Genomic DNA, 25,512 nt, shown 5'->3' on the forward strand with positions numbered 1-25,512 from the left:
ATTTGCCATCTCATGTACTACATCTTGATTCGAGATGTCATTTCTTGGCAACATTTTGAGCGCATATGCACTATGTAAGAGGTTGACATAGCTAAAATATACATGGTGAGATGAAGAATCAGCACGCCAAGTTCTGGATGTGTGTTATGCCTTAAAGGGCATCTCTTGGATTGTCCATATGTTTGAAAGTGTCTCAATTGTTGACTCTTGGACTATGGTTACCTTTGAGAGCACAACAAGTTGTTGATGAAATTCCAATCCCAAAGGTCATCTCTTGACATGTATGCAAGTGTGGTTTACTTTTGAGATTCCAAAAAGTTGTTAATTGGTTGAGAAAGATGTATTATATTTCAAGCACTTATTGGTCAATATGTATGCCTAGTGCGGTGCCCTTCTAAGAAGGACATGACCACATAGACAATGAAGCTTTTGGTAGTTTTTGTTAGATACAAAGCGAGGGTGTCTCATCAGATTCAAGCATCTTGGCTTGCATATTCAAGGCCAGTGGCATTATGCAAAAAGCTAAGATGGTGAATATATACAATGTGAAATTAGTAGTCGAGGATGATCCAAAAAAAACGATACACTTGGCAATCTTCTGTTGAAACATATGACAATAGTATGGTATTTGCAAAAGCAAGAAAGTGCTTAGCTACCTTCCTATTCAAAATTGACTACATAGTATGTCCAAGTGGTGAAGGACAAAGAAGGTCTAGGTTGTTTTTCTCGGATGCAAAGAGAGGACCTCTTAGTAGATTCAACATCTTGACTTGCATCTTCAAATAGCATTATGCAAATAGCTGATATGGTGAACATATGAAGGGCGAGATTATTGGTCGAGGACGAATCACGATCCAAAAAAAATAGAATGCTTGCCAATGTTCAATTGAAACATATGACAAATGTACGGCATTTACCGAAGCAGTAAAAGCGCTTGGCTAGCTTCTTGTTCAAAATTAAGTACATGGTATGTCCAAGTGGCTAGCTTCTTGCTCAAAATTGACTAGCTACATGGTATGTTCAAGTGGTGAAGGGAAAATAGCTCTAGGTTGTTTTCAACAAAACCAAAGTGAGAGCCTCTTTCTAGCTATAGATGCAATCAACTATGCCAGCATCTTGAAGGATAATGCGTGTCTAAGAGTGAATTGATTGTGGAGTATGCCCAATAGTAGATGTCAAAAAACTCTCTCTCTATCTCTCTCTCTCTCTCACACACACATACACACACACACAATCGGGTTGTATTTTGTGTACATAAGAGACCTTTGGAGATGCACAATGGCCTATATGACGAATGTAAAACGAACCATTGTGGGGGTGCATACTTCTATGTGATGTAGCCAAGATCTCGACAGAAAAGAACTGATAATCTCACCCATCTGTGAAGAAAGACATATCGATGATGCTCCCCACCTCCCCTCCCCCTCTCTTTCTCTCTCTTCGCCTCCCTCCCCCGTTGAGAGAAAGGGTCACATGTTCATAGTTGTATAACATGAAAAGATGAAGGTCTATGGCCCTCTCAAGCTCAATCGCCTCCGGCCGCAAGAAGGTCTATGGCCCTCTCAAGCTCAATCGCCTCCGGCCTCTCCGTAGGCAGCTCCGCCAAGGCCGTCATGATCACCCTCTGCTTCTTTCGTTTCTGGCTGGGCTTCGGCATTGGCGGTGACTACCCTCTCTCCGCCATCATCATATCTGAATATGCCAACAAGCGCACGCGCGGCGGGTTCATAGCCGCTGTGTTCGCCATGCAGGGAACCGGAATCCTCGCCGGCGCTACGGTCTCCATCATCGTGTCGGCGGCATTCAACAATGCGGATCCACGGCCCCCCTTCAACGAGGACCCGGTCGGATCGACGCCTTCTGAAGCGGACATGGTGTGGCGGCTGGTGGTCATGCTGGGCGCCATTCCGGCGGTGCTGACCTACTACTGGCGAATGAAGATGCCGGAGACGGCGAGGTACACATTGCTGGTGGAGGGAAATGCGAAGCAGGCGGTGATGGACATGGCGAAGGTGATGGCTATGGAGAATATGGAGGCGGAACAGGAGAAGGTCGACAGGCTGAAGACGGGGGAGCAGTATGGGCTATTCTTAAGGAAGTTTGTGAGGATGCATCTGCTAGGGACAACGAGCACGTGGTTTCTGCTGGACATAGCGTTCTATAGTCAGAATCTGTTCCAGAAGGACATATAATTTACGGCGGTCGGGTGGCTGCCGGAGTCGGAAACCATGAGCGGGCTGGAGGAGGTATTCAAGATAAGCAGGGCGCAGGCGCTGATAGCGTTGTGCTCGACCGTTCCGGGGTACTGGTATACGGTGGCGACGATCGACTGGCTGGGTCGGTTTACGATTCAGCTGATGGGCTTCACCATGATGACGGCCTTCATGTTCGGCCTGTCCATACCCTACTACGCTCTGCGCGACGGCCGCTGTACGCCTTCACCTTCTAATTCTTCGCCAACTTCGGGCCCAACAGCACCACCTTCATCATACCGGCCGAGATCTTTCCTGCTCGGCTCCGTTCCACCTGCCACGGCATCTCGGCAGCGGCTGGCAAGGCCGGCGCCATCGTGGGCGCCTTCGGCTTTCTCTACGCCGCCCAGAGCCGCGTAGAAGGCCAGCAAGACCACGGCTACCCGACCGGAATCGGCATCCGCGCCTCTCTCATCTTGCTGGGCATTATCAACGGTCTAGGCTTCCTCTTCACCTTCCTTGTGCCCGAGACCAAGGGCATGTCCCTTGAAGACCTTTGCGGCGACATCAGCCCGCTTGACCTCCAGCTCGCCTCCGACTGCCCCGACCCTGCTCCCACCAGAGTAACGCGTTCGCAAAATAAGACCATGCGGCCTGCTTGCCTCTTATTCCCCTGCAGGCAGGGACCACCCCAACCTCGTTACTACCTTCGCTATGTGAAAGAAGGTTGACTCTGATTTCTTTTATTTGAAATTTCTTTCATTCTTTCAAATAGCTCATCCTTTTTATACTTTAGTTAGGAAACTCTAATGTGGAGAAAAATATCTCTCTCTCTCTCTCTCTCTCTCTCTCTCTCTCTCTCTCTCTCGTCCGTGGATAGATCTTTGAGGTTTCTTGGGATAGTTTCCTACGACGTTAAAATCCTCTTCATCTTCTTCTTTTCTCTCTCTCTCTCTCTCTCCCCCCCCCCCCCCCCCCAAAAACAAAAAAACCAAAAAATTAAGTGTACTAGATTTGTGATCGTGGCTCCTCTCAAAGCAATGGTCTCAAGTTTAAGACTCATTACATATATCTTTGAGGTCTTTTTGCACTACTACTACAATAGTAAAAGTTCTCTTCTTCTTTTTGGTTTGCTATGGCAAAGTACTCACTCATAAGGGCAATTATTGTTGTAAGTGGATACCTTCAAATTATTGTCAAGTCGTTTAAATCTTGAGATTTAAATCACCAAAACACCATGACAAAGTTTTTGGCTTGCTAAAAGGGCAAAGGCCATATAGATAACTTTTCTTTTTTGTATACTTTATAGATTATGCAAATATATGTCATTGGTTGAAGAGATTATAGTTATTGATTGACAAAGCTTGAGTTGTGTAAAGAAAATGATTGTGGCTCATCAGCTCGTTGCAACTTTCTCCCTCAGTGTCTCTTTGATAATCTATAACTTTTTCAAGGTGGATGGAATGGGGGACACGTGTTTTGAAAGAAGGAGAGTAATGCGGTGTGCTAGTCTCCACCCAGCCATGTTATCTTATAACCTCCCCCTAGCGTACAAAATGTATGACCGTGCCGGTGGCCTTGCCCGTAGGACCCGTGTCCTTACATTACCCCCCCTCTCCCTTGGAGAATCGTTTTCATCCTTGAAAACAAACGTAGGAAAACGTTTCTTAAATGCGGAGACATTCTCCCATGTAGAACCTTCTTCAGTTCTATCTAGCCATTTTACCAACACCTATCGTCTTACATGATGTCTGTTGCGAAGCTCATGAGAATCCAAAATCTTTTCGAGGTCATGATGGATGCTTGGAGATACTCTAATATCAACTAACACACCTATGTCAATGACATTATCATTTTGTCCTGCCTGTTTTTATAAACGGTTAACACGAAAAACAGGATGAACTCGTGAGTGCTCGAGAAGAGCTTGTATTATTTTGGGTGAAAGAGAAAAAGTATGCAAGTAAATAAGAATTATATAATAAAAGTGATTAAGAGAATAGGAGCCGGTTCTTTTGTTTTCATAAGGGCAAGGATAAAAATGTGGAGGTGATTTGTATAAAAGAAAAAATATTTATGAGATTAGAGAATGTACACATTGGAAACAAAAATATACTTATAATGCAAGAAGATAAAAGAAGGCATACATAGCTTAATAAAATATACACCTAGGTATAAATATTTAAATAAAATATCAAAATTATAAAAATTTGCTATATTGAGAACCTATATACAATGAAATATTTACACACAAAGAGGCCATAGTATACTTTTCTTTTCTTTTTTATTTCTTTTTTTGGCTCAACTACCTCAGTGACTAGCTAATTGAGGGTTTTTAAGGAAACATGGGAAAAGTCTCATAACTCACACACGCCTATGTACAGTGAAAGGTTGAGGATAACTACAGTGTTTGAGTGATTTGATAGGGTGAGGTAGCTCACTATGACAATTTTAAATAGCCAAAAAATGGTATCACTATTTTCAAGCGGATAAACACCTAGGGGAGGTAACTAAATGTGACAGACAAGTACGTCGGTGTAGTGATAAGGAGCGCTCCAATTCAGCTATAGAAATGAGCTCCAAGCACTAGCACCACCTAACCCATTCACGAGGATGCTTCCTATTTAAACCTATTTCTAGGCGGATAGACACCCAAGGGAGGTAACTATACGTAACAAAACAATTCATAGGTGTAGTGATAAGGAGCGCTCCATTCTAACCATAGAAATGAGCCCCAAGCACTTGCACCACCTAAACCCTCCGCAAGGATACTTCCTACCCAAACCTATTTCCAGGTGGATAGACACCTAAGGGGAAGTAAGTTGTAACTATTCGTGATGTTAAAAAATATAGGTATCAAAGCTACTTGAACGAAAACCAACACCTCAACTAAGCCAACAAGTGTGCCAAAATGGACAGATGCAAGGATGGGACATTGTTTATATAGCCACCTCTAGAAATGGGGAGCAAGAGGAGGATATAGCCGAACCTTCCAGACATGACAGCTTGCCTGTCGGGCTAACAGGTAGGGCCGGTTCTAGCAAGTGCTTGTGGATTTGATGTTATTGATACACGCATGGAGTGTTAATAACATGAGTTATTACCACTTCGCACTTCACATGAAGACGTGAATGAAATCCATACTCAAGAACATGCTCATGCTAGCCAACGGAATACTAATTAGGCATGCAGTATGCAATATAAGTGTAAGAACTAGGAAACTAGACTCTAGGATCCTCCTCCCAACCTCCCTTTATATAAGCGGTCGGCTCCTAGCCCCTTGCCCTAGACGGATCCCCTGTCCACACTGCCTAGCCCGACCCTTGGCCGTAGTCCATGACTATCCTAGTTTTTAGGGTACATGACCCTTGTCCTGACATTACTCCCCCCTTAAAGAAGAGTTTTCGTCCTCGAAAACAAAAGTGGAAAACTTCTTCTTAGAACACTAATGTTTTCCCAAGTGGCACCTTCTTCAGGTCGGTCTTTTCACTTGATTAAGGCTTGTTGTGGTACATGATGGCGTGTACGCAACTCATGATAATCCATAACACGTTCAGGTTCATGCGGTGACGTAGGAGGTTCAATGTAATCGACCAAAACCTGTTGGTCAATGACGTTGTCATCCCCATGTAACCGCTTTCGTAGACGGCTTACATGAAACACCGGATGAATACGAGAGTGTGATGGTATTAGTAGTTTGTAGGTAGGATCACCAACTCGCTTGAGTATTTTGAAAGGCCCACAATATCGGGGAGATAATTTAGGTGTCCGTCCAGTTTTCAGACTTTCTGAATGTTCTGGCACACCTGAAAATACTTCCTCCCCTTCTTTGAAGGTAACTTGCCGGCGTTTCTCATCAGCGTATTTCTTATACCGATCCTGTGCTTGTCAGACATTCTGACGAGCAAGTTTCAGCATATCCATGTGGTCTTGGAGAAAATCCTTAACCTGTTGGAGTTTTTCGGTTGCCAACCCCACCGTAACCGGTGACCTAGGTTGAAACCCGTACATGAGCATGAAAGGACTAAAGCCTGTTGTGACATGCTTAGAACTGTTGTAGGCAAACTCGATAATAGGTAAGTATTCTTACCAGTCTGTCAGTTTTTTGTTGACGTATGCTCTTAGCATATCCTCTAGTACCTAGTTAACCCATTCCATTTGACCATCTATTTCTGGATGGTCATCTGTACTGAGGTTGAGTTGTGTACCCAATCGTTTAAATACAGCTCTCCAGGAGTGGCTGTTAAACTTTGGATCACGGTCACTAACAATATTACTTGGCAACCCATACAATTTGTATAGATTTTCCACAAATAATCTTGCTAGTTCCGGTGTCTTAACCGGTGATTTGGTCGGAATAAACTTACATGGTTTAGTCAACCTGTCTACGACCACCCATACTGAGTCATGACCTCGTATAGTGGTTGGTAAACCTACTATGAAATCCATGGAGATACTTTCTCATTTTCCATTGGAAATTTCCAAAGGATGTAAGAGTCCTCCCGCTTTCAGGCGCTTTGCTTTGTTAACTTGACATTTTTGGCAATGCAAGACATAAGCTTGAACAAAGCCATGTAGACCTGGCCAATAAAATTGTCGTCGTATGAGAGAATAAGTTTTTCTAATCCCCAGGTGCCCTGCACTTGGATTATCATGACATTCATAAATTATTTGGCGCCAAATGTCTGTGTCCGTCGGTACACAAACTCTCCCCTTGTGGAGTAGGTACCCATTGTCGATGATAAGATGCTTCCATCGATGTAGTTCATCACTTGATAAAGGAGAACTAGGTGTGGAGGTTAAATGTACACTACCTGCTGGAGTGAGAAGGATCCCTCTTTTGAACATGGCTCCACACTTTGGAATATGTTTCATCTTGCTCATATTTTCCCTTGAGAGATTCTAAAAATTCACTACGAAGTTCCGTGAACAAGAGCGAATTGATCTCTGGCATTCGACTGAGAGCGTCTGCCACTACATTGTATCGGCCTTTGCGATACCTTAACTTGGCATCATATTCCTGAAGGATCTCGGCCCACCTGGCATTTTGACCCTTTAAATCTGTTTGTTGTGTAAACCATTTGATTCTTTCATGGTCAAACACAATCTCGAACTGAGCACCATACAGATAGTGATGCCATGTCTTTAAGGCAGACACTATTGCATAGAGTTCACGTTCGTAAGCAGAATAATTCTGTTGAGCTGCATCCAGCTTCTTACTTTCAAATGCAATTGGCCGCCCGTCTTGTAATAGGACTGCTCCAATGGCACGGTCACTGGCATCCATTTCCAAAACGAATGTTTTCAAAGGATCTACAATAGCCAGTATAGGAGGTGTAGCTAATGCATCTTTGAGTGTTTCAAAACTCTCCTGTTGAGCGGAACCCCACTGAAAAGCCTTACCTTTGCCTTTTAATTGGTTCGTCATAGGTACAGCAAGGTGAGCATAGTTTTTAACAAACCTTCTATAAAAACTTGCAAAGCCTAAAAAGATCTGTAATTCTTCCAGATTTTTAGGAGGTGGCCATTTTCGGATGGTATCCATTTTTTATTGATCCATGTATAGGCCATTAGCTGAAATGACATGCCCTAAATAATGAATTTCTTTCTTGAGAAAATCACATTTAGATTCCTTGGCATATAACTTGTTTGCACGTAACAACTCAAACACCTGCCTGAGATGTTGTAAGTGCCCTTCTTCAGAAGAACTATAAACTAGAATGTCATCGAGGAACACAATGACAAATTTGCCCAAATATGGTTTCAAGACACTATCCATAAGTGTCATGAATGTCGCAGGCGCATTGGTTAACCCAAAGGGAATCACCAAAAACTCGTAATGTCCAAACCATGTTCGGAATGCAGTCTTAGGTATATCGGCAAGCCGAATACGGACTTGGTGATATCCTGACCGCAAGTCGATTCTTGTGAAAATGCAGGCATGAGTTAGCTTATCAAATAACTCATCTACCCGGTAATGGGTATTTGTTCTTAATTGTAACTTCATTTAAACCCCGGTAGTCTACGCACATGCGCATCCTACCGTCCGTTTTCTTCACCAAAAGGATAGGCGAAGCCCATGGTGAAGAACTGGGTTGTATAAACCCTCTGCTAAGGTAGTCAACAAGCTGGCATTCCACCTCAGCAGCCTCTGAGTAACTCATACGGTAAGGTGGTTTACTAACAGGTTTACAGCCTGCAGACACGTCAATGCCATGTTGCACTGAGCGTGTCGGTGGTAAACCTGATGGCAAATCATTAGGAAAGACATCTTGAAATTCCTTTAACAATTTTTGTAACTGATTAGCAATGTTTGCTTGTGTAGAATTAGAAATCGGCGGAATAGAAGAGAGAGAAGCATTCGGCGTTGAGGAATGTTCAACAGACTCAATGTTAGAAAGAAAATGAGACAATGAGTAACACAAGAAAACCTGTTCTATTTCATTATCAGAAACGAGCTGCATAAGCTCCGCAGTACAAATCAGTGGTGATGATGGTATATCCTTTTCTCCTAACAACAACACATGCGTGCCATGGGAATCAAACATCAAACTGTTGTGCTCATAGCTACGCAGCAGTGATGGCCCTAGGCTATGCAACCACTCCCTTCCAAGAACCACATCCGCCCTTTCCATGTTCATAACTATGGCTTTCACTATGGCTTCCTCAAGTGTTTTAGGGTCCTGGAGTCAAACCTCGTATGAACCCTCGTACTTGTTGAAAGGTATCCAAGCCTTCCAACTTGAGGATGAAATCCCTATAGTGAGAGATATATTCAAGGAGTGACGAAAATTGGCACATGGAACACGTGTCCCAAGAAGTCTAATTTTGATCAGCCTCGTTTGTAGGCAAAAATTCCTTGCTAAACATTGATTCAAAGGATTTCCAACTCTGTGGTATGATGTTTTCTCCTTGAGAGACATCCACCACTTGTAGGCCTTGCCTTCCAGAGTTAAACTCGTTTGCAGAGCTCTTACAGCATCCGGAGTTCGTCGTAAGGCATGAATTCCATCCCATTTACTGAGAAAGATGTTCACTGCATCCTTATTGCGGTCCCAGTCTTTGTCTTTGAAAATTGGTGGTTTGAAATTCTTCAACAAATCATCTACCTCTTTCGCAGTGAGAGTATGCAGTGTTTCATTAATTGGGCCTTGCCCTTGTGTTCCAACGTGCTCATGCATGTGGGTGTCAGCCGGACTCTTAGTCTACTGTTGCATCAATTGAATGACTAAAGTGGAAATTTTAGTAACATTTCCATTTAACGCCTTAAAATTTTCATCCATGACTGTCATGCGTGTCTAAAGTGCACGAAATTCTTGAATATCGAGCAATTCATAAGTATCTTCTCCTGCCATAACGTCGCGGGTACTCTCCTTGAGAGTAACCGGCCGCGAGCCGTCATTGGCAGGGTCGGGAGTACTTTGCTCAAAATCGAATGTCATGTTGATATCCGAATCCATGGCTATACAGTGCAATGAAAGAAGTACTCAGAAAAAAATACCTAATTTTGGTAGCACTTGCAAAGTATAGCGAACTCCCCTTTGCGCATCGTAGCACTTAATTGTTGAAGAAACAATAATTTGCACCAGCGGGGTACAAGTCAAACTCCGCACCATATATGGTTGAAGCGTTACCTTTGAGTCGAAGCTTAATTGAAATTGAACTCTGCACCGTGTATGGTTGAAGCTTTACCTTTGAGTCGAAGCTTAATTGTTGGAAGCGTCGACTATTATGTTGCTTGAACGCCTCTGAAGTCATCGCCCAAAAAATATGCAGGTGCTGTAAATTTCTGTAGGTACTGAGCGTAGTCTAACTTCGGGAGATTCGATGTAAAGCCGAGAGTTTGCCTTGCTTGTGTTGCTCTAGCTTACTTGACCGCTTTAGCTCGCTGAATTTCCTGTGGGAAGGGCCACTTGTAGTGGCCAAGGCCTAAGGTTAATGGCCAAAGGCCTCACAAGTGTGAAAATAGTGTTTTTCTTTGAAGCAAAACCTCCCAGGCAGCATGCTGCCTTCTACGAGCAAGGAGATGATGATGGCGGGGCTATGTGAGGCCAGCTATGGCCGCAAGATGATGGCGCAAGGCTCTACCTCCCCATGGTGCTGCTTCTAATCCAATCCCCTCGCGAAATCACCCACCACACACTCACTTCCAAAACGGGACAAGCCGCCTGATTTGGCATCTAATTTTGGAAAAGGCCCAAAAAAGCCACGGTTCTCACCCAAAGAGCTTGCTTTTAGGGACCTAAAGAGACCACACCTAAAGAGAGAGTGGAAAAGACTCCTAAGCTGTGATACTAGTGTAAGAACTAGGGAACTAGACTCTAGGATCCTCCTCCAAACCTCCCTTATATAGGCGGGCTCCCAGCCCCCTGCCCTAGACGGATCCCCTGTCCTCCACACTGCCTAGCCCGACCCTTGGCCGTAGTCCATGACTATCCTAGTTCTTAGGGTATAGGACCCTTGTCCTAACATTACTCCCCCCTTAAAGAAGAGAAAACCTAATGGATCTAGTTAATGATGATTAAGGAATGCTAATTGTACAAACACAAAAATGCATAATAGCAAACCTAGCTAGCATACCCATGGCTCTAATACCACTTAGAATTGGATCATGCTAGCTAGGGTGGATGAAAGATAAACATCATGCACACAAGTGAGTGTCTATTGGCTAGATTATCACTCAAGCGAATTAGGTTCCAAGATCAATTAACTTGGACTCATAAACACGGTCTTGAGTATTTGTTAAGCCATCACAAGCTCACCATAAACGAGGGAGATGTAACGCAAAATAGACTTGTGTTTATTCATCCATAAAATGAGCTTTAAGTATCTCTACAGCTTGACCCCATTACATGTGGGATAATTCTTTATCTTCCCTCCTTCACTTAGGCTCTAGGACAAAACCCACACACTTTACACTATTGGCTACATCAATGTCTTCATTATTTACAAGTTGTAGTAGCCCTAATCTAGCTGCGGTATTACATGAAGGGACCATGGGTACAGAGCATAGCCAACACGTTTTCATCGATAGAAACGGGCTTGTACCACCATTAGTTAATTGTCCCTCAAATAACATACCACTTCTATAAAAAATCTCCCCTTGTTCCACACTATAGAAGAGCTAGAGACTACATTCATTGATTGTAGATCCTTGCCCAATGGAGTTTTCCCTTACTAAGAAGGGAGCACCTCATGGCAGATTCTAGGATCCAAAGGTGCTAGATTCCATGGGATGGTCACTTTCAAAGAATCTTTGGCCAATCTTGAATTTGAAGGCCAGCACCAAGAGATAGCTGAGGTTTTCTAGTACGATCAATGTGCACTGGCATGGGCCTTGTTTAATCAGGATCCCCTGGTGGTTGAAAATCGGAGATCATTAACTCCACTTTACAATTCTCTTGTCATCATGTTTCTCCTTTTCCTTGAGCATAGCTCCCCTAGGGAACACTTTTCAGATGGTAGAGACTCTTCCATTCTCTGGCTCAAACCCTTTATGAAGTAAAAACTAGTTTGATGTCTGGTCAATTATGCAAAGTGCCCCATTTTCATTTCCACCTGTTGTCTTTGGTTTTCCACACGAATGATATGCATACATCACTTGCTTATTTCAGCTCAATCGTGTGTTGATGTGTTTTCTCCGTTGTGGACAAGTGGCTCATAATATTTTGAATTTCAATTTATTTCTTGGCACTCTGTGGATTGAAAATCCATTGGGTATCACCCATAGTTTTGAGGCCAATGGTTGACAAGTTCTTTGTACTTTGTTTCAACTATAAAATACACAATGGTTAGCCTCTTGTCATGCCAATGCATTATCCCCATAGCTAATGTTATCATTGAACCTAGAAGAGCCACACAAATCTTGTTCCAAGCACCTTGATCCACCTTGAAAGTGTGGCCATCAAGTGTAGGACTACTCACCAATAGAGACTGTAATACCCTTGAGTACGTGGAAATGCTATAAACCACAAGCATATTTACCTTGATAATCATAGACTCCTACTCATATAGTGAAGATGGCATTGAATCCATTTTATATGGAGGTGCTGGAGCCAAACCATGTAAGACTTGGGTACTCATGGGAATAGACTGAGGTATTCCATGGTGTTCAAAATTCCAGGGACAACTATTAAGCACAAAAACATTATGACATAGATATGATGATACAAAAGTTGGTGGCGATGGTGGGAAAGATGTGACTACTTATGGATGTCTAGATAGGATTTCTCGCCACCCCCAAAATCCCCCTCATTTTTCAAGTACCAGCTTTGATGATGTTGATGTTGGTGGTGAAGGTGATGCTATTGATGTTGGTGGTGGTGATGATACTATTGTTGCTGAAGTGGATGTTGATGCAAATCATTGATGATGATGTTGATGATGGTGATGATGAGATCCTTGCAACAAAGGAAGTGGAAGTATATGTTGCTGACTTGGGCATCGGTAATCTCCTTGAGGTAAAGTAGCATCACACACACATGGAAACTCATGCCAATGCTCTGAAGGCCCTCCCAAACTTGTTCTATACTCAGTGTGATGGTTAGGTAGGCGGATAAGCTTTGATTGTGAATCAATGTGAAAGCCAAGCCATTTCTTACCATACTGGGAAGGTGATCCATCCACATGTGTGTAACTTGGAGAATCCATAGCCTAGGAGAATTGTGAGTCATGATGAGGATGCTCGTAATGATAGTGAAAGGGTGTGGTAGAGGAGTTCCCCAAAGTTTCTTTTGATTGAAATCCAATTCAAGGGGTGCCATGTTGACTTTGTTGAGGCTCTCATTCAGATTTCCATAAGATATATCTAATAAACCAAAAGGTTTGTGGTAAGATGGTTTCCCAAAAGCCAGAGGAGATGATAGAGATGAGGATGGTGTTGAGAATTGGTTCATTTCTTTGGCTTGCTCAAGAGGAGTAACTCCTCCACCCCCCTTAGTGGTGCTGATAACATCCACATGATGCATCCCAATAGCATTTTCTTTAGAAAGGTTTGCATGAAGATTTCCAGATACACCATTAATTTCATCCATACACCTCTGATCTAGTAAGGAGCTACCATCCTGCCCCTCAAATTCTGCATTTGTCACCTTGACCTTAGCAAGTGCTGAGAAGAAAAAAAGGCAAAGCTGAGAAGCGGTGATAGCCGTTTTTCGGCTCTCCATAATTGCCATACTAAGTTACTCCACCCTACCAAATTCACCCAAACGCTATGGCTATCCCTACCATTTCACTGTACATAGGCGTGTGTGAGTTAGGGGGCTTTTCCCATATCTTCTTAAAAACCCTCAGCTAGCTAGTCACTGGGCTAGTTGAGCCAAAAAAATAAAAAATAATAATAAATAAAAGTATATTATGACCTCTTTGTGTGTAAATATTTCATTGTATATATGGCCTAAATATAGGAATTTTTTATAATTATTTTGGTATTTTATTTAAATATTTCTACTTAGGTGTGTGTTTTATTAAACCTATGTACACCTTCTTTCATCCTCTTACACCATAATTATATTTTTAATGTGTACATACTCTAACCTTATATTTTTTCTTTTATACAAATCACCCCCACATTTTCACCCTCACCCTCGTGAAAACAAAAAATTGATTTCTACTCATTGGTTACTTTTATTATATTATTTACTTGCATACCTTTTCCTCTTTCACCCAAAATAATTCAAAGAGGGACCATATCATATGATTCCAATATCTTTCCATATCCATAACTCCTCCATATTTTTATTATTATTTTTACTCATTATTCTAGCACCATGTGCTCATTGAGATAAAGTCCATGAATAGCCCATACACTAGTCCCACCATGTATATATTTCTTTATCCACCAATAATCCTCCTCCATGCATGTGTCAAGGGCAACTTGGATGCTTTGTATTATGATATGACAAAGGAGGGGCTCACTCTTGGATGCATTGTACAAATTCAACAAAGGAGGGGGCCACTAAAAGACTTTTGCAGGCATAAAAAAAGGCTTTTTGGTGAGAATTTTGGCACCTATCTCCACTCCGAATTTGGAGCAGTGGTCAAAAGAGAAAATGTATCCCACGCTTTGAATAATCACCTAAAATTTTTTCATGAATTTTGGAGCTACCAGCGGTGAGATATGATTTTTTGAGTGGACCCCAATCTGCCCACTTTTCTCACAAGTAGCCCATAGTCTTCTCTCACCCTTCCACACACCTACTCACTCTTACACATCCCTCCCTCTCCTTCCCTCACTCAAACCTACCATTTCCATGGCTTCTCCCACCCTCTTCACCATTACCCTTCTCTCTCATCCCTATAGTTCTTTTATGAACCTCTACATACATACACCCTCTCCATGTCTCTCTCTATTGCTTCCATGTTACAATTTCATTTACCTCTCCTAAAAATATCTAAAATTCAGCATCTTAACCATGATAAATTCTGCAAATTGAGGATTTTCATCAACAAATCCTCTTTTCATCGTGGTGGTCAACCGTGGCGGCGGCGTAAAGAAGCGAAGAAGAAGAAGAAGACCAGCGGTCATTTTTTCCACAATCTACACAAGGGTGAGTTCAAGCTTCTTCAAAGCTTCACCATCTCAATGATTCTCTTTTAATTCACCCCTCTTCCTTCATCAAATCAACTCACTCTACCCATTGTAAATGTAACATTAACTTTCTAGTGATTACTAACGACTAACATACTAACACAAAATAGCATTGACCTAACCATAAAAGACACCTCACCTCAAGACATGTATAGTCTCTCTCTCTCTCTCTCTCTCTCTCTCTCTCTCTCTCTCTCTCTCTCTCTCTCTCCCCCCTTCCTTAAAACTTACTTTCACCTTATCTACCATCAATAATGCTCTCTTTTGAGCCCACACCCATGACTCAAGCAGACAAAGAAGGCCCGCAATGTTTTGATATTCAAAAAATCATAATCCTGATTTGTTAGCTTGTAAATTAGGATTTCCAATAATCTTAATGAGGGGTCTCCAACCTATAAATAGGCCCCTCTCCTTCTTGTAAAAACAACCTCCAATATCTCACATAGCACCCCAACACTCTATGCGTGAGGAGAGACTTAGGTGTAGCAACCACTTGTGAGCTTCACTCTTGGTGTGAGAGAAGCCTTCAAGCTACACATTGCAAGTGAGAGAGCGTGAGTTCCACAAATCTCAAAACCACTATTGTACATGCTCCTTCATCATCAATAAATTGAGGTTTGGTGCATCAAAGGCGTGATTCGACGTTCAAATCTTCGTCCTTCCATTTGTGCAATACGGTTTGGTGAATTCAAGGTGACTTGTGTATTTTGAGTTTTTATCGGTTGATCTTGATTTTAGAAAGTGTTTTAGTGTGTTTTTCATTGCCAGTTTTGTGTCCATTGTAAGAGGGTATTGTGGTGAGAGGTCTCCCACACCCTAAGACGGTGTGTGTGTGTTTTGGCAATGATTAGCAATCACTAAGCATTGAGTGAGTTTTGTACAAGTTCTACGATAGCATCATAACGAACCATCTCCATTTGCAAGTCACAAATAAGGTATTACGCAAAATCCTTTCCTCCCTCTCTTCCCTTTGCTCTAGCTCTCTCTGGTCCATTTCATGTGTGTCTTGGTGTGAGGTTGCTTTTGTGTGTTGTGTGGTGCATCTTCTTGGTTGTGCCAAAATCTCTCTTGCGTCCTAGTTCGCATACCATAACTAGGTGGTGCCCCTATCTTGTTTGGGTTTGGCTGTGGGTTTGTTGTTGTGTTGTGCTTGTGGTTGCCCCAGCCCCAATTGAGCAGCACGAGAGCCTTGAGGGGTGTTTAGAGGTCGCCTCTCTTGTTGCCCGCCCCGGACCGCCTCAGCGGTTCCACCAAAAGATCCAACCTTGTTATACTCTTCCATCATGTGCTATAAGTCATCATCTAAAGAGATAGAAACAAGGACATCTGAGTCATTATTTGGGAGCTGATATTTCAAGCACAAGGAAAATAGTAAAATTGACATGCCATTTTTACCAGCTAATGTTATCACCACCACAGCTTGTTAATCTTACCAGCTGCCACAACCCGTTAATTTTCCAAGCCTCCACAACTTGCAAGACAAAACACACACAAACACAACCGAGCAACTACCCCCCCCCCCCCCCCCCCCCCCCCCCCGGTCTCTCTCTCTCTCTCTCTCTCTCTCTCTCTCTCTCTCACACACACACACACACACACACACCAAAGTTGTCTCTCCATCTCCTATTCCACCAAGCGTCCCTTACCACACATGGATCCACCCTTTGTTTGGATTTACAAGGCATAACAAGCACCTAGAGCTAGGATTCACAACAAGACATAAAGCCTACGCCCACAAAAAGGTGTCTCCTATTACCAATTTGAGTGAAGTTCAATATGCAAAGGTAATATGGCTTGCTAAAAAATCCTTCCTCCCCATCAGAGAGAGAGAGAGAGAGCTTTTATTGGGGATAAGTAAATGTAAACATGTAAGGACATGGATTCTATGGGCAAAGCCACCAGCACAGCTGGATAGTGTGCACTGTGTATACTAGGGGGAGGCTATAAGATAGCATGGTTGGGTGGATACTAGCACACTGCTTACTCTCCTCCTTTCAGTGGTATCCGAGGAAAGGGAAAAAGCGGGTTGCATGTGCATACAACGCACATCTCCTTTTTCACAATCCACAGGCAAATTCAATCGACAACTCTATGGCACCAAGACTCTATTGGCCCCGTTGGATGCACACGTAGGAAGGCTCATTAAACCCTTGCATAAAGGAGGGTCAAACCCACCTCATGAGTGTAAGAGTCCAACACCCTACCATCCAAGCTATTGAGACTTGTTGTATATAACAAGGAAAGATAGCATAGATTGAGTTGACAAAGAAAGCTAGAAGGAAAGATATCATAGATTGAGTTGACAAAGAAAGCTAGAAGGAAAGGAAAGCTAGAAACTTCAAGGAAGTAGTTTCACCCTTCCTTTTCTCTCCATAGAAAAAGACAAGTTTTCTTCCAAAATTCCTTTTTATTTAAGAAAGAAGCTTCACAAGTGAACAAAAGCCTTCAAAAAAACGACGAGTTTTTGTGAAGAATCAACAAAGGTATTCTTACAAAGAACAAGACGTGAAGCGCTACAATTTTTTCAAGGCGAGGATCGCATGCAACACAAAAGTCACCAAGCATAAAAAAACACATTAGTGTATGTTTACCATGGCCTGCGAGGATATCCCACCTACACACACTTTGATTTTGAGCATGCACATCAAAATCCGGCCACCACACACGCTATTGACATTAATATGCATGATGATGATGATCTAGGAGATTATGGTCTTGTAGAGATGACTGCATTCAAGACTTTAGAAAATCACCAAAGCGTTCTTGAACAAAACCTCTTTGTATTAAATGAAAATGCTACAAACCTTATTGAGCTACTTATGAAATTTATGAATTCATAGCAAACAGCTCAAGGAGACCAAGCTGGCACGATTCAAGGAACTCAAGCTCACATGACTCAAGGAGTCCATGAGGCAAGTGCTTCAAAAGATACAGAATGTAGCAATGCATTACTTAATAATATCATCATTTTTGAGTTTCATGGTGAAGAGCGTGATAGCAACAAGGATGTGGTCAATATGTTGTCGGGGGATTTTTGTTCGCTACGTGAGCCAGGCAGGCGCCGGGCCTCTGGCTGTGGGGGGTCTGAAAGAGAGAGAACAAGCAACACTGAAAACCACCGCAATCATCAATTAATTGAATATTACCTTGAGTACAACTTAGTCCTTAGCCAAGGCGGGCTGTTAACAGCATCGTCACTTGGATCAGCCTGCTCACTAGGAGTTTAGGCTCCCATTTACAGGATTAATCGGGCCGTTAACGACACCGGACTTAACAAAATGCTAATTCAATCTCTAACGGATGACGGTGATGGAAATTTTCCTCTGTCGCTTCATCTGCTTCAAATGCCCATGGATTCTACAGTCTTCAATTCAGTTCACTACCTCTTCACCTAATTGTAACTTCCTCCTGCTTCTTACCTTGCTTCGATTACCGTGCATGGCTTCTCCTGCTTTCTTCTCTTGCTTTGGTTCAAGGCCAAGATCGCCTTCTCAAGCTTACTCGCTTTGACCTTGATAACTTTACTTGCTTCAACCTTGATTCGACCAAGCCTTGGCTTGCTCAAGCCTCGACAAGCTCTTCTAGAGCTTGATTCGCTCTAATCACTTCACGCCTTGATTCTTGCCTTGCCGAGAACTAGCTCGAGAAAGAGAAACCTTGCCTTGTTTACCTTGCCGAGCATGAGAGCGAGAGATAGGGAGCTTTGATCCTTCCTCCCTTCACGCCTTCCTCTAGCCGAGGACGAGAGAGAGGAGAGAGAGCTTCGCCTTCACCCTCCCCTCCAAGCTCCCCCTTTCTTCCCGTGTTCTCCTTCTCTTCGTTACCTCGTTTCCCCTTTCAAAACGTCGTCAAGCCCTCCTGTCTAAAAATTCGACATCCCATTAGCGATGTCGCTAATGGGAATGGCTCCCTGGTGACGTGGCAGTCCAACCAGGGAGGAGCGCCAAATTCAGCGACCCCGGGGCTGAAAACCTTCGCCCAGGCCTTCTCACCATCACTCGCTTCATGGGCTCCCTCATTCGAGGTCCGGTTCGGCCAGCACGAGCTTCTTCCCCTGCTGCTCGTCGCCTTTCCTGCATGCATCGACCTCCTTTTTTTTCCTCCTTTGCTTTTTCACTTTAAATCCCTAATTTCCCCCATTGGGCGGGCATCTCTTTCCTTTACTTTGGGCCGCCTTAGGCTCTTGGGCGGCCACACAATAAAACTTTGGGCTTTGGACACCATCCATTCTTAAAGGTACCACACTTGGTATGCAAGTTTACCAAGGCACCGGCAAAACGAGCATTATCCGCACTCAATGCACTCCAGGTTGTATGGAGCCATACCATGTCCAAGAGGGAAGTCTTGGAGATTGATACGACGTCGAGTCCTCTTAGCTTCCTTGGTCTCCTTTGCCTTCTTGCCTTGTCCATGGTCACTCTGTGATGGGACACCCTCTTTCTCTTTACCTTTTCCTCGGCCACGCTTAATGCCATTGGCTTCCATGTCAACTTCATTTGAATTTGTCACCTCTACCACATGCACATTTGGATCTGGCAAAGGTGGAACTCCTTCTATCCCTTGTGGAGGTGGTCTTGGTCCATTTGGCCTTCGTAGAAGCCTTGGTTGTTGACCAGCTCCTTCTCCTGCATTCATCACTGGGTAATTCATGTTAGGTATCCCTGGCTCTCCACGGGGCCAAGGACAATTATACATCCCATGTCCAGACTCTCCGCAATTCCAACATTGCAAGACTCTCCTAGGTCGTGGATATCGCTCTTCAGACTTCTTTGCTTGTCCCTTTGGACCTATAGCTTGTGCAAGGTGAATTGACAGGCTGCTTAAAGATTCATTTAACTTCTCAATTACTTCCGCTGTTACCTCAGGAAGATCTATCGATGTTGATGCTTGTGACTTACCTTTGGGTCTAGGACCTTCTATTGGAACCTCTCCCCTTAAGCACTTGAGTTTCCTATATTTCTCAGCAGCCCTAGTTTCAGCTGCATCAAAGGTAGCAGGTGCACCCGCCTCAACTTTTACCTTAAGGTCAGGAAAGAGTCTGGCTATGAACCTCTCCTTCTTTAGAAATTCTGCACCATCACCAGGGTTAGCAACATTTCGTATCCATAGAGCCCAAAGACGTAGAAACTCTTGCTTGTACAAGTAGTAGTCATCTAAGTCTTTTTGCTTATGAGAAACAATGTCTTGCCATAATTTTTGAGTGTTTTGGGGATCAAAGAAGTATTTCTTGAAACGATTCAAAACTTCTGTGTAATTCCCCTTAACTTCCTCAGGCAAAGAGTCAAACCAAGTGCTAGCATCTTTCCTAAGGACCACCTCAAACATTTCTACACGTTCTTGATCAGTTATTATCCTCTTGATACGGCAAGACATCTTGAAATTCGCTAAAAATAATTCAGCATCCTCTCCAGGCTCTCCAAAGAAAAGAGGATACCCAGACATTTGGCGTTGGCTTTCCATTGAATTGATTTCAAAGTGACACCCATTTTTGTTTTTCTTTCTTAAAAAGATTTACACAATAATGTATCTAGCTTGCAATCTATTCTACAACAAAATAAAGATATTCACATCAAACGACCTATGATAATCAATAAGAGGTAGGATGACAGGGTTTGGTGAAGCGAGAATTTCTCCTACTCTTTGGGCACCAAACATGAACACCATACGTTGTTGAAAATGGATTTTCCTACTAATTGCAATGTTTATTCTAATGTGTGGAGTGAAATGGAAGGGGAAAACCTCTATTCCTGGGCCATTATCCATGGTCTATGCATGACCTAATGCTTAAAACAAAACAAAAATATAGACGTCCAAACTAAAGTCGTACCTAATGAGAGGCAAAAAAAAAGGATTTACTGAAGTGTTTATCTCGGCCAACCTAAGAGAACCTAAAATTCGACGAATGACACGTTGAAATTGCAACTTAGTACTAACAATTATGTGTACCTTTTGCCTTGCAATGGGAATGAAGGGATCATACAAATTTTTGTGATTCATGCAAACTACTTGACTATGCTAAAGGTTGATTCTACACAAAAATACACAAGCCGTCCTCAGTGGGGGCACCAATTTGAGGCGGTCCGGGGCGGGCAACAAGAAGAGCAACCTCTAGACACCCTTCAAGGCTCCCGTGCTGCTCAATGGGGCTGGGGCACAACACAACACAAACCAAAACAACAAACCCACAGCCAAATCCCAACTACACAAGGGGCACCACCTAGTTTAAGAGCGAACTAGGATGCAAAAGAGGAGAATCGTTAGAGCAACCCACAAACAAGCAAGGAATTTACACTAACCCTAACACCAATGGAACACTCTCACACACTAAAACACGAGAGAGAGAGAGAGAGAGAGAGAGAGAGAGAGAGAGAGAGATAGTGCTCGGGCTGCTTTGAAACGTATCGGCAATGATCAAGCAAACACAACTATATATTTAAGAAAGAGAGAGAAGGGGGGAGGGGGTGCTTGTTGCATTAATACCTTCTTACAAATCTGTCATGACAAATCAAAGTGAGATTAGTATTTGTTCAACATAGCTTGCGTAAATTTCACCACAACACATCACAAGAAAAGCCACCCCAATCACTGTCTTAAAGCCAGGGGAGTCCTCTCCACCCTGTCGTCCTCTTACAGTATGTGGAATTTATGGCTAGATTGATGACAACACCAGAGACAAGCTATCAAGAACTTAACAAAAAACACCAAGACACTTACGCATCATTGTTGTCCATTACTTCACGTTGGAAGGGAGACAAAGTATCCAAGCTTAGTCCAAATCCACCCTCCTTGATTCAGCAAATGTTGGGCTTACACTAGTAGGAGAAATGATAGATTTCCTACTCTCAATTGAATGATCACTCTCTCTCTTACAATGGCATAGAGTTCCCTTGCTAATCCCCTATTACAACACATGCACATGCATAAGACAATGAGCTTCCACTCAAGAGCTCCTTCTAGAGAGGTTGAGCTTGGCTTCTCAAGCTATAGCATAGTGCTCTTGCTTATGGCTCCCCCTTTTGTGCTAGCTACACCCTCCTTTTATAGCAATTTTGAAGGCTAGGGTTACTCCTCTAACCATGGTTGGGTTAGATTTTCAGCAATTTATCTAATTTCTTTTGCTTGGAATTATCAAGAAGTTGGTGGGGAAAGAGAGAGGAGAGAAATGGAGGTGATAGGACTTTTCATAGTGGGTTAGTGTTAGTAGAGTTAGTATTAATTTACAAATGGAATTGGATATTTACAATGGGAGTATCCATGTAGGATACAAATAAGGAAGAAAAACTCTTAAGAGGTAAGAAAAGGTGGATTTCTTACAAGGTTGATGCTCCAAGTGTTTTGAGTAGGGCCAATTTTGACGCTTGTTGACGGTCCACTAGCTTTGACGGTACATTTTTTCTCCACTCTTGACCTTCCTTGAGAGACAAGCTAATTGAAGCTGAGTAATCAACCACCATGATGCTGTCTTTTAAGAGAAGAGGCTGAATTTTGTGGTTTTTTTGATAGATATGGGTAAATTGAAGGAGGAAAAATGAGACTAGGTGGTCAATTTTGGAATGGAATTGTGTGTGGGAGGTATGAGTTCACCATGGTTTCTCTTATTCTTCAAGGTTGAGGAGAAGGTGAGTAGGGTGCAGAGAGGAGTGGTGAGAGAGGTGGGGATGATGAGTGGAGAAGTGTGTGTGAAAGAGGAAAATGATAAAGTGGAAGAGAGAGTGTGGCTGCATAACATGGGAAAACTGGGGTCCACTAATAAAATCATAGCTCACAGCTCGTAGCTCAAAACAATATGAAAAAATTTGAGGCAAAAGTTCAGCCCACGAGCTACAACTTTTGTTTGTATCACCTTTTCAAATTCGGAGAGCAAGTGAACTTTAAAAATTCAACAAAACTGACCGTTTTTTTCCACTGCACAAGGTCCTTGTGGGGTCCTTCTTTGGATGATTCTTTTGAATACCTCCAAGAGTGAGCCCTCCATAGTGCATGTATGCATGCCACCTAGCCTTGACCTTATTTGGTAGGTCTATAATTGAAGATATTGTTGAGATTATGATATAAGTGAATAGTACAACTAAGAAAATCAAATATTGAGGGGTCTAAAAAATATGTACATGTAAAATATAAATAATATAAGTGGAAAAAATATAAAGGGGTCAAAAGAAATCTCTCTCATTATGAGGCTACCATAAAAAGATAAATATTTTTGGTGTTCTAAAAAAAAACAAAATAGATGTAGGAAGGGAAAAATCACAATAGTGAAAAAATATACACATAAATAAAACTAGTTTTTTTGGATTTTTATTGGGGTGGAGTTACACCAAATATAAGAGAAGCTTACATGAAAATATTTCTATATGGAATAAAGAGTATGAAAAATGGTAAGAAAAAATTGTGGTAATGGTGAGGCAATGTACAGAGCATAAATAACACACACCTAGGTAGAAATATTTAAATAAATACCAAAATAATTATGAAAAAATCTTTTATTTAGGCCCTATATACAAAGAAATATTTACATACGCATGGGCCATAATATACTTATTTTTTTTATTTTTTTTTTGGCTCAACTAGCCCAATGACTAGCTAATTGAGGGTTTTTTAAGAAGATATGGGAAAAGTCCTGTGACTCACGTACGCCTATGTACAGTGAAATGGTAGGGATAGCCACAGTGTTTGGGTGATTTTGGTAGGGTGAGGTAACTCATTGTGGCAATTACAAAGAGCAAAAAACGGCTATCAGTACCTTAAGCTCCTTACCATCATCAGACTCACATAACTGTACGAAAAATGAAATAAGGCTTATACCCTATCATCAATGTTCTATCTTAATCATTAGGTAGCTGCCCATCAAAAATCTCTGAACTGTATCTGCCGTATCTTCAAAGCATTGAATCATGGATAACTTGTTTAGTTAACCCCGCCAGACTCAAGTGCTTCAGTTAATGATGCACACGGCTTGACCATTAAGCTCTCTTTAAGGAACCCTGTCAAGCTCAAGTATGCCTTACTCTGTCTACACACGGAATGGCCGTCAAGTCCTTTACCTCAAGTTCTGGTAGCAGAACCAACTCAAAAGATGGGAAGATACTTTATCAATTATTCAAAGAAATCAACTGGAATCCAGCCATGTAAGCTTATTGACCGCATAACAAAAAAACTCTTCTGACTTAGCATAAATCTAGAAAACAAAACCTTGTACCATGCAACCTGCCACATCAGATAGCTGGTACTCTTCAAATCTACAACTGGCACTTCAATAGCCCCCGGGATCAAACGAGAACTCAATCATTCATCCCATTGTGAGCATTCCTTTAAAAAATTGCACCATCCTCCAAGATCATAGGGAAAATACAAGAATTTCCAATCATTACAGCATAAACATAGATTAATCCACAAACCTTCATGCAAACTGCCTAGATCATATGGCATATAAGTCAATTGCCCAGGACCATGCATATACCTGTCACCTCTTGGATCAAAAGCTTGCTCAAAATCCCCTACATCATAAGGTAACATTAGATTCCATATAGCATCAGGTAGCATCAAATACTGCCATATCCCCTATGCAATTGGCTCATCCAATTTTCGATCATCAATCACAGGTAAAAGCATTGGCAGTGCACCTTCACTCGCACTAGTATTGAAATCTTGATCATGCATATCTGAATACATCAAGTTTCTGGCAAAAATCTCTTCATTAGGCTCAAAAGATGCATCAGAAAACAATTCTCTATCTTATAGAGGCTCAAAATCAAGTAGAGCATCATCTAGCAGCTGCATAAGTTCATCATCTGCTGAATCTGAACAAACTGGCTCATGCATGATTCTGGATTGATTGGTATCCTTAGCATCTGTGACAAATGTGGCCCTAGGACCATACACAACTATTGAATCAATGGATTCTTAGCACTCTACTTATTCCACATGAAGATAGTCTAAGCAAGCCAACAAAAGAGAAGCCAATCCCATAGAGGAACTGAAGAAATATTGAAGAACGTGAGAGTGGCAAAAAAAGTCACAGATTAGCATATAAGCCAGCTAAGAACAAAGTTGAGGACACTATATCAGAAACAAAAACATATAGGGACTGGAAGGCTAACACTAACCAATACAACAAGAGAAAACCTAGAGATAGGAAGCCAACACATAAAGCCATAACCAAGCATGTTATTGGACACTCCAATAATCTAAATATTTCCTTCCCAGTGTTCAAAGGTGGAAAAGAGATGATCTTGATGTGCATATTCAGGCCTTTGAACAATATGTAGAACTTAAATACATTGATGAAGATGAATGCGGGGAGTTTTTTCTGCAAACATTGAAGAAGGTAGCATGGAAATGGTATTTTCATTATCTAACTTTCCAACTTAGATCTTATAGCAATCTTATTAAGGCTTTCAAACTGTGATACTCAGACAATAGGGGATATGAGAATATTTTGTGTGAGCTTGATAAAATCAAGCAAGGGAAGTTGTCTATCAGAAGCTACATCAAAAAATCAAAGAATTAACCAGACAGTTACAACTTACAAGGATCCCCTTCTAAGAAAATAATGAGAGCCTGGTTCTGGAACAGCTTCAGAAGCAAGAGATTGAGAGACCAAGAAGTACCAGCACCAGAAAATAATTTCAATGATCTGGTGCAAAGAGCTTTGAAACTAGAACAACAAGTAAAGAAAGAAAAGGGGCATAAGAAAAGGTAGTCTAGTGAGAGTGAGTATTCCACTGAAGAGGATTC

The 25,512-nt window shown here is 42.2% G+C and overlaps 2 pseudogenes; one reads left to right on the forward strand and one right to left on the reverse strand.

Annotated features, from left to right (window-relative positions):
• The first annotated feature begins 1,613 nt into the window (after window positions 1-1,613).
• LOC147447027 (low affinity inorganic phosphate transporter 1-like) lies at window positions 1,614-2,923 on the forward strand (annotated as a pseudogene).
• An 8,147-nt stretch (window positions 2,924-11,070) lies between these two features.
• On the reverse strand, window positions 11,071-18,857 carry LOC147447028 (uncharacterized; annotated as a pseudogene).
• Window positions 18,858-25,512: the final 6,655 nt, after the last annotated feature.

Source organism: Adiantum capillus-veneris, chromosome 11, assembly GCF_014529385.1.
Source record: "Adiantum capillus-veneris isolate H3 chromosome 11, ASM1452938v2, whole genome shotgun sequence".
Taxonomy (NCBI): domain Eukaryota; kingdom Viridiplantae; phylum Streptophyta; class Polypodiopsida; order Polypodiales; family Pteridaceae; genus Adiantum; species Adiantum capillus-veneris.